Genomic DNA, 15,206 nt, shown 5'->3' with positions numbered 1-15,206 from the left:
CCCCCACCACCATCAGGTAGGTGGGACTGAGAGTATAGAACACAGAAGTGATTCTGAACTTTGCAAAATCACATTCTTCAAGGTAGTCTCTTGTTTTGTTTACTTTTACATCTAACGCGTTGTCTTTCCACCACGTCCCCTGTTTCGAGTTCTCTCTTTGCGCACCCCCATTTTTGTCTTTTGAAAATGAACAGACAGTACTTACCTTCCTTCCATGTGACTTGGGTCCAGTCACATCTTTAGTCCTCTTCTTCCTTCTGTTCCTCCAAAGGCGAGCGCGTGTTGAATGACACAGTGCTGTTCTTTGCTCTTGTGTGCTCAGACTGGGGTGATGATGCCCCCAGAGAGCTCCCTGGGCTCACATGAAAAAAGTATAGAAAACCAAATTTTTATCTGCTGCAGGTCAGCAACACCAACCGGTCATGTCCCTTCCCCAACCTGTGATTGAACAGTGAAACAAAAAGCAGCAGACTGATGAGTTCATCTTTCTGTCACTTTGCTCTCTCCTCCCATGTTTGCACTTTAACACAGCGGCTTGTCTCTCAGTGCAGCCTTCCTCTCCCAGTCTGAGGTCTGCTGTAAAGGACCTGTAAGAGGCTGATACCAGATCACATTCAGGTACTTACACTGCTTGTATAAGACTTTTATTGTGTATTAATGAATACAAAACTGAATGTATTTGTGTCTTTTATAGCCATCTAGAGATCAACTTTAATAGATGTTTTTTATTATTTTGGGGTTTAGGGTGAAGAACAGATTAATATAAAAGCTGAGGTTAAAGAGGAAAAAGTAGAGACGTATGTAGAGGGTGATCAGCCATCCACGGAGGAGGTTGGGATGATTATGAAGAGTGAAGAGGATGCGAATTCTCTACCTATTAACACATGTAAGTATAGGCACTATGGAAGAAACGGTTCACAATTTTAGTATAGGGATTGTAGTTTAAGCAAAATTATTATGGAAAGAGAGCCCCACAAAATTATTAGATAATTATCAGATCTTCACATTATCTGATAAGATAAGACTAAATTATAAATGGTGGACCATCGGAGTTGGGAAGAAAGATTGAACTTTGTAAGAAGAAGGAGTCATAATTTCCCAATAAGGAAAAGGATGATCACTTGATGCGAATAAACTCTAATCATATGACCTAAATAGAAATGTTTGGTCCATTGTCATGAAAAAATGGAGGCTTTTGCCAATCACATTTCCTCAAGTCTGTGCCAACATGGTTCAATACAGAGAACTTCCCATCCTAGTGAGATTGGAAATAAGACGTGTCCATTGAGTTCAACCTAAAGAACATCTTAAGGCTGCTGTTGTGGCCAATAAATCCCTATAAAACCTGGATTGATAAATCCAGGTTTTCCCAGGATTCGTTGGTATACTTATAGGCCCAGATTTACAAAGCACTTACACAGAAGTATAACAAGTTACGCCGACGTAAGTGCAACTGTGCGCCGTCGTATCTGTGCGCCAGACCCACAAACAGATATGCGCCTAAAACCAGGCTACACACCCCGCCGACGTATCTTGCTTACGCCGGCGTAGGGTGGGTGTACATTTAGGCTGGGAGCATGGTGCCGCTCCCATTGATTAGCCATTCAAACATGCAAATGAGGGAAATACGGCGATTCACGAACCTGAGTGCGCCCGAAGCAGGCTACGCGAGGTGCACGTAAGTTGTAGGTTCCGGCGTAAAGTTATTCCCCATAAATGAGGTGCAACCCAGCAGCAGACATGCAAAGGTCTGGACCAGAAAACACAAGCCGGCGTATTTTACGTTGGACGTGTGTCTGACGGTAGGTTACGTTCACGCCGTATGCAGTGATCCGGCGTAGTTTAGGCAGTTGTTCCGACGTGGTTGTGAGCAGGCGCAGGGGAATGCGTCCACGGCGCATGCGCAGTTCGTGATATGTATCTGGCGTTCGACCCATCATTTGCATGGGGTCACGCCTCCTTTGCATTAGTCACACCCACTTCCACCTACGCCGCCCTGCGTCCTCGAAACCTATGCCACGCTGACGCAGCGTTGGGAGCAATAGCTTGCTGAATGCATTGCTTGCCTCTCTGCGCTGCGTTGGCGTAGCGTACATTGGTTACTCTACGGCAGCGTAATGTGCGCCTGCTCTCTGTGAATTTGGGCCATAACTTCTGGGTATAGGAGGTGTGACAATTGAATTTCCCAGCATGGAAAACACTAGAATCTTCTGTTACCTTAACCACTTGGTGGCCTCCTGCCCGCAATGCACAGGCAAGCAGCCGCTGTAGGCACAGCCATGTACTGGTACATCACTGCCAACTTCCAGGTTTGGGGCACGCCTCTGCTCGGAACCCGCTGTGATTGTACACAGTGGGAGCCTGTTAGCAAGTCTCGGTCAATGATTGACCGCCGGGATGTGCTGATCGCTGTGATTGCACATAGCCGGGAGTTCTTGTGTTGGTAAACAACATTCTCATTCCTGCAAAGCTTTGAAATATATTTCTGGGCCAGAAACTCCTAAACATTTAACGTATCATATGCAGAAGCATTGTCATGGTGGAGAATCCACTTGTCAGACCAGAGTTCCCGTCTTTTTCCTCAGAATAGATTCCCGTAAAATTAAAATTTTCCACATTTGCATCCGCAGTTCACGTTTTTGGTTGCCCACTTCTTGTGTCATTATGGACATCTTTCCTCCCCTTCTTAAACTGCCGATACCATTCAAAAACACTTGATTTCTTTATGAAATACACAAATAAGAGAGAAGAACACACATGCTCTGGTGCATTACCCTTTATTTTATGATAAAAACTAGACAAAAATGCACTGACAAGAAGAAATGAATCAGAGCTCATCAATCACATCTCCCCGCCACGGTACTGTGCACCAAAATCAATCACCGCCCTTGATAGGAGCTCTACCTAAAAAGTGTGGATATGGCAGTAGTCCTGGATCGAATGCAGTCACGCTGTGCTTGATCTCATGCACGCTGACAGTTCATATGCACAAGAAAGCGTGCTTGAAATCATGTGATGCGAGCAGCTGGCTGCTAATAGGATGTGTGAGTTGTTACTACAACAATATGCTTTGGAGGGCATAGCCTCCTTTATCAAGTCCACCCAGCATTCTTAAATAGCCTGACTTGATATTGATTAATAAGCCTGTTGTAACAGAGCCAACATTTCACTCGCACTTTTGCCAATTTTTATACAAAATTTGATGTTAAACTGCTGCTCCAGGATCCAGTAGTGCCCGTAGTGGGCATTTCGGTAATTCGATTGTCACACTTCATATGTTTTGCCTCTGGGAAGGTGGACACTGGACAAAATCAAAGGCGCAATATCCCTAGTAGCTATGAATTGTCTTCTATTCATACTTTGTGGTCCTCCCTTCAAACCACTGTTTGAAATCCCCTCTATAACCTTCTCTCAGAAGGTAGGCTTTCCTATTGGCAGAAGGCTATCAAACTTGGCAGCACTTTCTTGTAAATCCAACTTTCTTGTTCTTCACAAGCTCAAGGTTGTGAAGAACTCTTTTGTATCCTTAACTGGTTTGTTTTCATAATTTACTATTTGTATCCAATTTCATAGTAAAGCTTTGGGAAACTATTAAATGCTAAAAAAGAAAAAAAAAAATATATGGATATGCAAGACTCTTTAGTTTTAAAATTTCTTTCCAGCAGATGGGGGTGATGTCAGGAATCCCTCAAAGAGACATCTTCTATTATCTGCTGATCAGAACTCCGAAGATGGTTCCATCACACAGGATCCTCCAGGAGGAAATCCAAATACACAAAATATACATCACAGACCTTCCTGTCCGGAAACATCAATGGATCCCTCTGATCAGGGGGAATCTTCTCACCAATCACATACTATGATTGCTAATATATGTTTAAGCTTCCACACTGCAGATAGATCAACAGATCCTTCTAATCCCGAGGAGCCTTCTGTCCCCCAAGAAGGCGTTTACAGAGGTGACAATCTATTCTCATATTTGGTGTGCGGGAAATGTTTCACTGAAAACAAAAACCTTCTTCGACATCAGAGAATTTACACACGCGAGGGTTCTTACTCATGCTCAGAGTGTGGGAAATGTTTAACCGACAAAGGAAAACTTCTTGTACACCGGAGATATCACATGGTTGAGAGTCCGGTTTCCTGTTCAGAATGCGGAAAATGTTTCTCTAAGAAAAAAGATCTCCTTGTACACCAGAGAATCCACACGGGTGAGCGTCCTTATTCATGTACCGAGTGTGGGAAATGTTATACTCGAAAAGGCGCATTGTACGAACACCGGAGAATTCACACGGGTGTGCGTCCTCATTTATGTTTAGAGTGCGGGAAATCTTTCACTGAGAAAAAGGCACTTCTTAAACACCAGAGGACACACACGGGCGAACGCCCTTATTCATGTTCAGAGTGCACGAAAACTTTTGGTTACAAAGAGAGCCTCGTTAAACATGAGAGAACCCACACAGGTGAACGACCATATTTATGTACAGAGTGCGGGAAATCTTTTGTTTGTAAAAGAGACCTTGTTACACACCAGAGAATTCACAAAAGTGAACGCCCTTATTCATGTTCAGAGTGCGGGAAATATTTCAGTAAGAAAGATTATCTTGTTAAACACCAAAAAATTCACACGGGTGATCGTCCTTATTCGTGTTCAGAGTGCGGGAAATCTTTCACTAGGAAAAAGTTATTTCTTACACACCAGAAAGGACACATGGGTGAGCGTCCTCAGTGCATTCAGACTGCGGTCTAATTAGAAATCAAAGTAAAACATATATTATGACTTTTGATAGGTGGAACTGTTCAAAGAACAATGGTAGGGTAAAGAAAACTAGTTTATTAAGAAGTACATCCTGGCAAAAGTATATTTCTTTTGAAGATAGAGTTTGATGGGCTGAGGCTGCATTCACACCTAGGCGTAGGCAATAGCGTCGTTTTCCGGCGTTTTTTTTAGGCGTTTTTTTCGCGCGTATTCATGCTAATATGCGCGTTTGCATACAGCGTTGTCCGACGTTTTTGTACTTAGACGTTTTTTTTTTAGCCAATAGGAAAAACTATCATCTTTTCATCACTTGTTGCTATGTTGGTAGATTTTTTAAATCTTCTGCATGGGCGACAAGTTCTATTGACAAAACGCCTGTAGCAAACGCTTGTTGTCGCGCAATACGCGCGTATCTGGCGTTTTACATTGATTTCAATGGAAAACCAAAAACGCTCAAATACGCGCATATCGCGCGTATTGCGCGACAGAAAAGGGTCCAGAACTTCTTTTGACTACAGGCGATGCGCGTCAGGCGCATCAGCGTTCAGATGTGAACCATCCCCATTGACTTTCATTGCTTTTCGTCCCTCTGGCGTTTGTTCGCGTCGCGCTACATGCGACAAAACGCGAAGGTGTGAATGGGGTCTTAGTCCTCTCTTGGGTGTAAATGCAAATCACAGTACATTGTGGCCATAGAAAAATATTCAAGTTTTAAATAAGGTGGTTTTATAGTTACGTACAAGTAAACAATTTAATAATATGGTCCTCCTATGAAACAGAACATGCAGAGAAGGTAACATAAAAATATCCCGATAGGAGTGCAACACACTGGCAACTGTGACAGCTGCTGTATAAAAAAGCGGGCAACGCATCATCAACAATGACAATACACAGAGCCACAAATCAGCAATTGTGACAATATATGGACAATTGTATTAATAAAGAGCAAGAAACAAGTAATGAAAGCTATACATAGCAAATAAAATGTGAAAACAACAACTGGAGCCTGGCCTGCTTGTTATGTTTGCTGTTCTGCTGAAACATGTGCATTTGGATCTAGATAGATCTGCCAGAGAATATAATGTGAAAGGTGGAGGAGAGCTGTTGGAGAATGTAGTGTGGATGGTGGGAGGAGAGTTGTCAGAGAATGTAGTGTGGATGGTGGGAGGAGAGCTGTCGGAGAATGTAGTGTGGATGGTGGAGGAGATCTGTCGGAGAATGTAGTGTGGATGGTGGAGGAGATCTGTCGGAGAATGTAGTGTGGATGGTGGGAGGAGATCTGTCGGAGAATGTAGTGTGGATGGTGGAGGAGATCTGTCGGAGAATGTAGTGTGGATGGTGGAGGAGAGCTGTCGGAGAATGTAGTGTGGATGGTGGGAGGGGCTGTCGCTGTTCACCGTGCGTACCTTACACCATTAAGGCTGGCAAAGATCTCACACTGCAGATAGATCAACAGATCCTTCTAATCCCGAGGAATCTTCCTCACCCCATGAAGGAGATCACTGAGGTGAGAATATATTCTCATGTTTAGAGTGTGGGAAATCTTTCACTGACAAAGGACAGCTTCTTGTACACCGCAGAAGTCACACAGGTGAACGTCTTTTTTCATGTATCGAGTGCGGGAAATGTTTTTTTCAGTTAGGAGACTTTGTGAAACACGAGATGATTCACACAGGTGAGCACCCTTATTTATGTACAGAGTGCGGGAAATGTTTTTCCCAGAGAGGAGACTTTGTTAGACACAAGAAAATGCACACCGGTGAGTGCCCTTATTCATGTTCAGACTGCGGAAAATTCTTCACTAAGAAAGATCACCTTGTTAAACACCAGAGAATTCACACGGGTGAGCGTCCTTATTCATGTTCAGAGTGCGGAAAATCCTTCACTAAGAAAGATCACCTTGTTAAACACCAGAGAATTCATACGGGTGAGCGTCCTTATTTCTGTACAGAGTGTGGAAAATCCTTCACCAAGAAAGATCACTTTGTTAGACACCATAGAGTTCACACTGGTGAGCGTCCTTATCCATGTACGGAGTGCGGGAAATGTTTTATTGAGAAAAAAGATCTTATTAAACACCAGAGAATTCACACGAATGAGCACCCTTATTCATGTAGAGGGTGCGGGAAATGTTTTTCTCAGAAAGAAGACTTTATTGCACACCAGGGAACTCACACGGGTGAACGCCATTGATGATATACAGAGTGCGAAAAAAACTTTCACTGAGCAAAAGAGACTTCTTACACACCAGAGACAAATGTTGAATTAGGAATCCATCAGTCTGGTGTGCTATAAACTACCGTCATATGTGTTTATTCTTTGTATGAATAAAACAGGATTTTAAGGGGATTGAATTGTGGTGTTTTTTTATCTGTAGTATAATAGCATTTTGTGCTCATATCTTGGTCAGTATTGGTCGATAAGTCAGGGTTTGCTCTTTGACTGGTATACATTAACAATAATGCCAATACATGGGGCAAAAAAACGAGCAGTTGTGACATCACCTGTGACAACTGTATTAGTTCATGTCAAACGACAGTGAAAACCCTAGGCCTTCTTCCACTATCTCAGAGCTATGAAAATATCAGGTTTCATAAAATATAGAACTTCAAGATTTGTAACAAATGCATATTCTCGTTACAGAAATAAATGTGTCAGCTGCCGCTTAAATGCAAAAGCATAACCATATCAATTAATATGTAGCAAAACCATGCCTTCAGAGGAAGTTGTGATGACGAAACGCGTCAGTGTGTGACCTTATGGTGACTGGAAGTGACATGTGTGTTCCATGATCAGGAAGAGACAAACCAGGAAGTAAGCAGTGGACGCTGCCTCCCTACAGTGTGTGAGGCTCATCATCTCCTGGGTCGCGTGGAACGCTTGTTTATGCCTAGACAGTCTCTTATATAGTTTGACTGAGGGTGTTTTATGCAATATACCAATTTGGAAATTAGAGAAAAATGAGAAAAACTGAATTACGCTTTTTTTCTATCCGAGTACCGGTAAGGACCCCAGGATATGCTGTGACCCCTTCCATGATACTGATGACCACCGTGGTTAACATATCAATACCCAATGTGTTCATCTCTCTGGTGAGTGTGAACCCCGAAGGGCAGTGTGACGCACGGATTCTGGTGTGAGGTGCACATTTATTTACCACAGTAGGATCACCATCTGTGTGTTATCTTGGAACTTCTCTCACCATCTGTCAACTCTATATTCCTTGTGTGCCACTAACACATGATAGCTGATCATAATCGAGTATGACAGTAGCGCTGCTGTAATGATTATAGGCACTTCAGCTGGACTTATGTACCTTTTTTATTACAATTTTATTCTATTAGTACATGACCAATAATCAAGCAATGGCAGCAATACTCAGGCAATAAAATGGAGATGCCGGAGATCAGTGTATTCAGACAGCTCCACCTGATGTTAACAACCAAATATGTTATTATCCACGTTTAGTCAACAACATCACCTGGGATGCCCATTTGCTTGTTTACAATTTGAAAAAAATCCAGTAGACAAGCAGGATCCTTGGTTGTTAGGATGCTGTCAGCTGCCTACGCCCTAGCAACCAAAGATGCTTGCGGCCCACACACCAGGGAGTGTTGTCATTTAGTGGCAGCACTAATGCTTCCACAAAATAAATGACTTCCTGCTGCAGCTGTTTGGACAGGCGAACATGGCCAAATCTGGCCTTTTACTTTAACGAGTTCGCAAACTGGAACAAAACATTTTTTATAATTTGTTATAAAATTTAGCAAAGGGTAATTTTTCTCCTTCACTGATGTGCTCTGATGAGGCTGGGACTCATGGGCACTGATAGGCAGCACTGATAGGTGACACTGAGAAGGCACTGATTGCCACTGGTGGGACTGCACTGATAATCAGGACGCTGATAAACAGTGCTGATGTCCCTTTAACACAAGCCGGTTATTGGCTCTCTTTTTCTCTCCTCACGCTGTCAGGATGAGGAGCAAAAAGCCGATAACCGGCTTGTGTTGACATCTGTGATCAGCTGTCATTGGACACAGTTTATCATGTGGTAAAGAGCCACTGTGATTGGCCCTTTACACTGATCTGTGATCTGTAGCCGTCCTTTGGCTATAGCACAGGCAGCAAGTGGTTAATCAAGATATCAAAGAATCAGTATTGCGTGTAGCTCTGATGCTTATGTGCTAGTCTGAAAGATGGCTAGTAGACAGAAGGATCCTTGGTTGCTAGGATGCTGTCAGCTGCCTGGGCCCTAGCAACCAAAGATGCTTGCAGCCCACGCACCAGACAGTTGTCATTTAGTGGCAATAGTAACACTGCCACCAAATTCTTCCTGGTGCAACTGGAATCTCATTCTGAGCCCTAAGCAAGATATCAAAGAATCAACATTGCGTGGAGCTCTGTGTTTTTTTGTGCCAGGTACCATTTCCCAAAGAGCTTGTCCTGTAGAGCCTAGGCAGGTTTGCCACAGTTTCTACATTGCGTAGTGCAGATAGCAGATGTTCTTCTTTTTATTTCTTCGTTTTTTCCCCAATTCAGTGTTTTTGTATTATTTATGCCTCCTTCATCTAAGTTTTCCCTTCTCTACTCCCCCACTGTCTGTGTGCCTGATACCCAGAGGTATGATCTGATTCCTATGGTTGATTGGAGGCATTTACTCTCCACAGGTGCGTGCCGGAAAGGGATTACAGGGCTGACCCTCTGTTGAGCGAATTTATAATATGGTTGCAATATGTTGATAATCATTCCCCCAAGCGTGTCCCCCGGGTTAAGTACACCCCTGGATTGTTACTACTCCTGTGTGGAACACATGTACCCGGTATACGGCCTGATATGTCATGTTATGTGATGTCTTTGTCTTCCTCTTTCTGATCTACGTTGGCTGACTGTATGTTTGTTCTTTGAAAAATTTCAAAATAACGATTACATTTAAAAAAAAAAAAAAAGAGCTTGTCCTCACTCCATAAAACACCATCAATATAAAGTGGAGCCGTACACTGATGATATCACCCAGAAAGTCTTAAATTCAGTCAAGCTGGCTTCCTAAGACCCCTGTCTATTTACAATTTACAATGTATAGAGAATACCAGGAGGGGATTGTTTTTCTCTCAGCAGCATTGCAGATACACATTATGGTAAGTCACAGTACTCACATTGTGCAGTAGGTGGTGAGTTGTACTGAGTGGAAGACAGGAAGTGATGTCATATGCAGACAGGAAGTTCTAAGTTGTGAGGAAGTAGAGAGGAGACATTGTTAGAACTGGCAGCAGAGGAGGTAATAAGATATAATTTTATATTTACACCCAGTAACCCCCCCCCCCCCCCCATGTCCGTCCTCTTCCTTCATAGTCACTGTGTAATGACATTTATCTCCAGCAGATACTACATATACATATAATGGGATATAAAAATGTGACTCTGATATTATTTTACTTTACCACATTTCCTGTGACAGAAAACAGAACCCATTCCACCGTCACTTCTGTCACCAATGTAAAACAAAATGGGGATTTCAAGAATAGGAGAGCCTGACACCTCACAGCCATCACCTCACAGCCATCACCTCAAGAGTTCCCGCTCACACCTCCTCCACTGCCATTGGCTGCACTGCCTCAACACCAACCAATTACAGGATGGCATCACAGTCACTGGGCAGAATCTACTCTCCATAGAGACTCTCAGAACTCACCACGGAGATTGATTGCTGTGAAGGGAGTGCAGCCAATCACAGTCACTGGGTGTTTTGCTTATGTATATCAAGCAAATGTTACTGTGTGGTATAAGCAAGGAAAACTCAGACCTCTGCAGTGTGTAAATGTGCTTTTACTAGGGGTGCACCCCGTTCGGATCGGCACACCACACGATCCGCGGACCGCTCCGGAGCCTCGGCCGTAGGAAAGTCCCCAGCTTCAGCCTAGCTCCGGGGCGGCGGCCATCTTGCTCCACTCCACCCCTCAACACAGACAAGCCCGCCCCTCGCCGATGTGGCGTACCTTCTCATATCCGCCCTCTTCAACACAGACAATCCCGCCCCTCTCCATTTCCTCCTGTGTACAGGCGGTGACGTCACGTGTTCTCCCGCGATATTCTCTCAGGCGGGTCGCTGTGGTGGACGGGTCGGTGTGTGAATTCGGTGACTGTGTCTCCCTTCTAGCTGACTTTTATCTGCGATAACCATTTTGCAGCGTGTTGTGAGTCTTATTACCGACTTGAGGCACCCAAAGGTGTCCCAGGCCGCTAAAGTGTTTGGTTTTGGCTTGAAGAAAAGGTGGCAACCTAATACACCAGGGTTCAAAATTTCAAGTCCTGAGTTACTAGCCAGACCTCAAGGGTTATTCACCACCAGTTGCCCCCCCCAGCCCTGCCCAGCCCTAAACACGGCCTCATAAATTATATCATGAAATTACACTTAAATGTTTTATGCAAAATCACGTTATAAAAATAAATATTAACAACAACTTTATCCGTGCCCAACAATGCAGCCAGCCTGGGTCTGCCAATGCAGCCTGTGTCCGCCAGTGCAGCCTATGCCACCAATGCAGCCTGTGTCCGCCAGTTCAGCATGTGCCTGCCAATGCAGCCCGTGTTCGCCAGCACAGCCTGTGTCACCAAAGCAGCCGTGTCACCAATGTAGCCTGTGTCTCCAATGCAGCCTGTGTCTCCAATGCAGCCTGTGTCCCCAATGCAGCCTGTGTCTCCAATGCAGCCTGTGTCCCCAATGCAGCCTATGCCACAATGCAGCCTGTGTCCCCAATGCAGCCTGTGTCTCCAATGCAGCCTGTGTCCCCAATGCAGCCTACCTTTGCAGGGTAAGAGAGAGGCGAGCAGCTGCCCGGATGATCAGAGTGACGGGAACATAACAGGTTTTTATTTCAATAGCTCTGTGTTTCCTGCCACGCGCCGTCAAATACATCCCCTCCCCCTTGTCCGGGGGAACTTTGATAGACAGATCACCCGTCCCAGGATTGGATGGGTGATCTGTCTATCAAAGTGCCTGGACAAAGAGGAGGGGCTGTATGTGACGGCGTGCGGCGAGGAACCCACAGCAATTGAAATGAAAGTTGTTATGTTCCAAGGGAGAAGAAGACATCCGGCCAAAAGTGGGATACTGGGTGTGGCACAATAGAGTCTGAGACTACTTGTGTATACACCACACATGTATGTCGTATTCCTTCTACTCATAAAATACCCCCTATTTACAGAGGAACAAATGGGAGCTTTACAGCCACAAACACACAATGCAAGGGAGGAAAAAAAGTCTATCCCCACTACAGTCCATCATGAATGCTGCTGCCAGGCTCATTAACCTTACCAACTGCTCAGTGTCTGCTACTGCTCTCTGAGAAAACCTCTCCATTGGCTTCCGCTTACCCAACAAATGAAATTCAAAATACTAACAACAACTTACAAAGCCATCCACAACTCTGCCCCCAAATACATCACTAACCTGGTCTCAAAATACCAACCTCCTCGTTCTTTTCGTTCCTCCTGCTCACTAGCTCCCTCGTCCCCTCCTCCCATGCTCACCTCCAGGACTTTTCCTGAGCCTCTCCTTTCCATTGGAACTCCCTACCTCAATCTGTCCAACTATCTCCTATTCTGTGTGCTGTTAGACGAGCCTCCTCTTCAAAAAAGCCTATCCTGCCCCACCTAACAACTGTACCTTTATTTTCTCCGTCAGCTCATCCGACACAGCTATTACCTTCTGTATCACTTGACCCTCCCTCCTAGATTGTAAGCTCTAACAAGCAGGGCCCTCTGATTTCTCCTGTATGTAATTGTATTGTAATTGTACTGTCTGTCCCCATGTCATAAAGTGCTGCGCAAGCTTTTGGCGCTATATAAATCCTGTATATTAACCACTTAAGCCCGGACCAAAATGCAGCTAAAGGCCCAGGCCAGGTTTTGCGATTCGGCACTGCGTCACTTTAACAGACAATTGCGCGGTCGTACGACATGGCTCCCAAACAAAATTGACGTCCTTTTTTTCCCACAAATAGAGCTTTCTTTTGGTGGTATTTGATCACCTCTGCGGTTTTTATTTTTTGCGCTATTAACAAAAATAGAGCGACAATTTTGAAAAAAATGCAATATTTTTTACTTTTTGCTATAATAAATATCCCCCAAAAATATATATAAACATTTTTTTTTCTCCTAAGTTTAGGCCGATACATTTTCTTCTACCTATTTTTGGTAAAAAAAAAATCGCAATAAGCGTTTATTGATTGGTTTGTGCAAAATTTATAGCGTTTACAAAATAGGGGATAGTTTTATTGCATTTTTTTTTTTTTTTACTACTAATGGCGGCGATCAGCGATTTTTTTCGTGACTGCGACATTATGGCGGACACTTCGGACAATTTTGCCCAATTTTTGGGACCATTGTCATTTTCACAGAAAAAAATGCATTTAAATTGCATTGTTTATTGTAAAAATGACAGTTGCAGTTTGGGAGTTAACCACAGGGGGCGCTGAAGGAGTTATGCTTCACCTAGTGTGTGTTTACAACTGTAGGGGGGTGTGGCTGTAGGTCTGACGTCATCGATCGTGTCTCCCTATAAAAGGGATCACGCGATCGATGCAGCCGCCACAGTGAAGCACGGGGAAGCCTTGTTTACATACGGCTCTCCCCGTTCTTCAGCTCCGGGGAGCGATCGCGAGGGGGCGGCTAGAAACGAATTGCCGCGCCCTCATCCCAGATCGTTCCCACACGATTTCCGACCGCCGCATGTACCGGGGGGGGGGGGGGTCCCGATCGGAACCCCGACCCGCAGAAAGGCAGGGACGTACATGTACGCCCATATGCCTGTACGTGCCATTCTGTGGACGTATATATACATGCAGCGGTCGTTAAGTGGTTAATAATAATTTTATAGAAAAACACAGCTAGTAAGGAATTAACATACTTAATTTTTCTGTGCTTTTACCTGCATTTTTTTTAGGATGGTTATAGGATGGTTACAGGATCTGTTGGTTCTTATTATTTTTTTTAAACCATTGCGATGTTATCTTATAATAATCACATAATAAAAAAAAAACGAGACTCCCCCTTTAATGACATGTCAATGTGGAGATCTATTCTAATTATATCCAATGGAACAAAAAGACAATTAATGGTGAAATGCAGAGAAAGAAAGGCATGATCATACAGACAGAAATAGGAAAAGGTACCACAAACGAGGAGGAAGTGATGACAAGTAGACAGGAAGTGAGGTAATATGCAAACAGGAAGTGATGTTGGGTTTTAAAAAGGAAGTTCTGGGTGAGAGGTGAGTTGGGAGAAAGTAGAGACGAGACGTTGTCGGAACAGGCAGCAGAGGAGGTATAAAGATATTATTTTATACATACACCCAGAATTAAAGTGCATTCATTATTTTTTTCCGCGTGCAAAGCTTTGCACTCACAATCAGCAGATCGCAGGTACAATTTCTGTCTCCTGCCGACACTGCTGCTTTCTGCCTGTACCGCTATACAGGCATTCTCTAAAAAGAGCTTAAGTGTCAATGAATTAAGAGGGTGCTCATCAGCACCCTTACAGTTTATTCAGCACTACAAGCCATCTGCCATATTGGAAGACGGGGCTTGTCGTTTTCTCATTCACAGATTGTTGTGAATGAATGACATGGGAGCTGTACAGTTGTTCCATTTTCGAATATGAGGCAGTGGGTGCCCAGAGAGCACCATCCACCTGCTTTAACAGGAAAGGGAAGCGTTGAGCATGCTACATGTCACACCCTAAACACGGGTTTAACATGTAACATGCTCCAAAGGTGTACTTAGCCTTTAAAATGAATCTTCACTTGTCTGTGAGTTATAATGATTAGCGGGGCCACCATATTATCTGTCTACAGAGATCGGAGTCTTGTATGGATCACATGATGTCATCAATGAGGTTGGAAGAGCACCCGAGTCACATGACTGAGAGGATATTCAACCTCGCCCTGGAGATCATCTACCTGCTGACTGGAGAGGTAAGGAGGATTCTGAGAGGTCACATGACCTCACTCTTCTCTCTATAAATAATACACAGGCCTGACCGGAGAGGTAAGGAGGATTCAGGGAGGACACATCAAATTATTGTTGCTCTTTTAATGCAGAGTTTTCCTCCCGTGAAGTCTGGTGACAATCTAACCATCACAGTGCCTTCATCGCATTTGCTGAGACCCAGAAAAAACAATGAGAAGAAGATTTTGGAAGTCACCAACAAGATCATTGTTCTACTGACAGGAGAGGTGAGCGGTGCCGGGAATTCTGGGACATTATCCAGTAACAGACAAGGGATGTGTCTGGATGGTGACTGTATCATTGTGTGTGTCAGGTTCCTGTAATGGTAAAAATGTTACACTCTTTTTCTTCATGAAGGAACAGATGCATTTAGAAGAACACAAGGATCTCTACAAGGACGTCATGATGGAGAATCAGCCGCCCCTCACATCACCGGGTAAGAG

General features: G+C 44.0%; 1 protein-coding gene and 1 long non-coding RNA gene across 5 annotated transcripts in view; both read left to right on the top strand.

The window, feature by feature from the left end:
• LOC120909503 (gastrula zinc finger protein XlCGF57.1-like) overlaps positions 1–15,206 on the top strand; it is an 86,606-nt gene that overhangs the window by 50,412 nt on the left and 20,988 nt on the right. The gene's annotated exons all lie outside the window — the stretch shown is intronic.
• LOC120909508 lies at positions 14,737–15,161 on the top strand. Its single transcript, XR_005741283.1, has 3 exons — positions 14,737–14,802; positions 14,856–14,990; positions 15,121–15,161. It is a non-coding gene; the product is annotated as an uncharacterized LOC120909508 (long non-coding RNA).

This window comes from Rana temporaria, chromosome 8 (assembly GCF_905171775.1).
Source record: "Rana temporaria chromosome 8, aRanTem1.1, whole genome shotgun sequence".
NCBI lineage: Eukaryota > Metazoa > Chordata > Amphibia > Anura > Ranidae > Rana > Rana temporaria.
The sequence above is the reverse complement of the archived record's forward strand: the minus strand, read 5'-3'. Positions and strand labels throughout refer to the sequence as shown.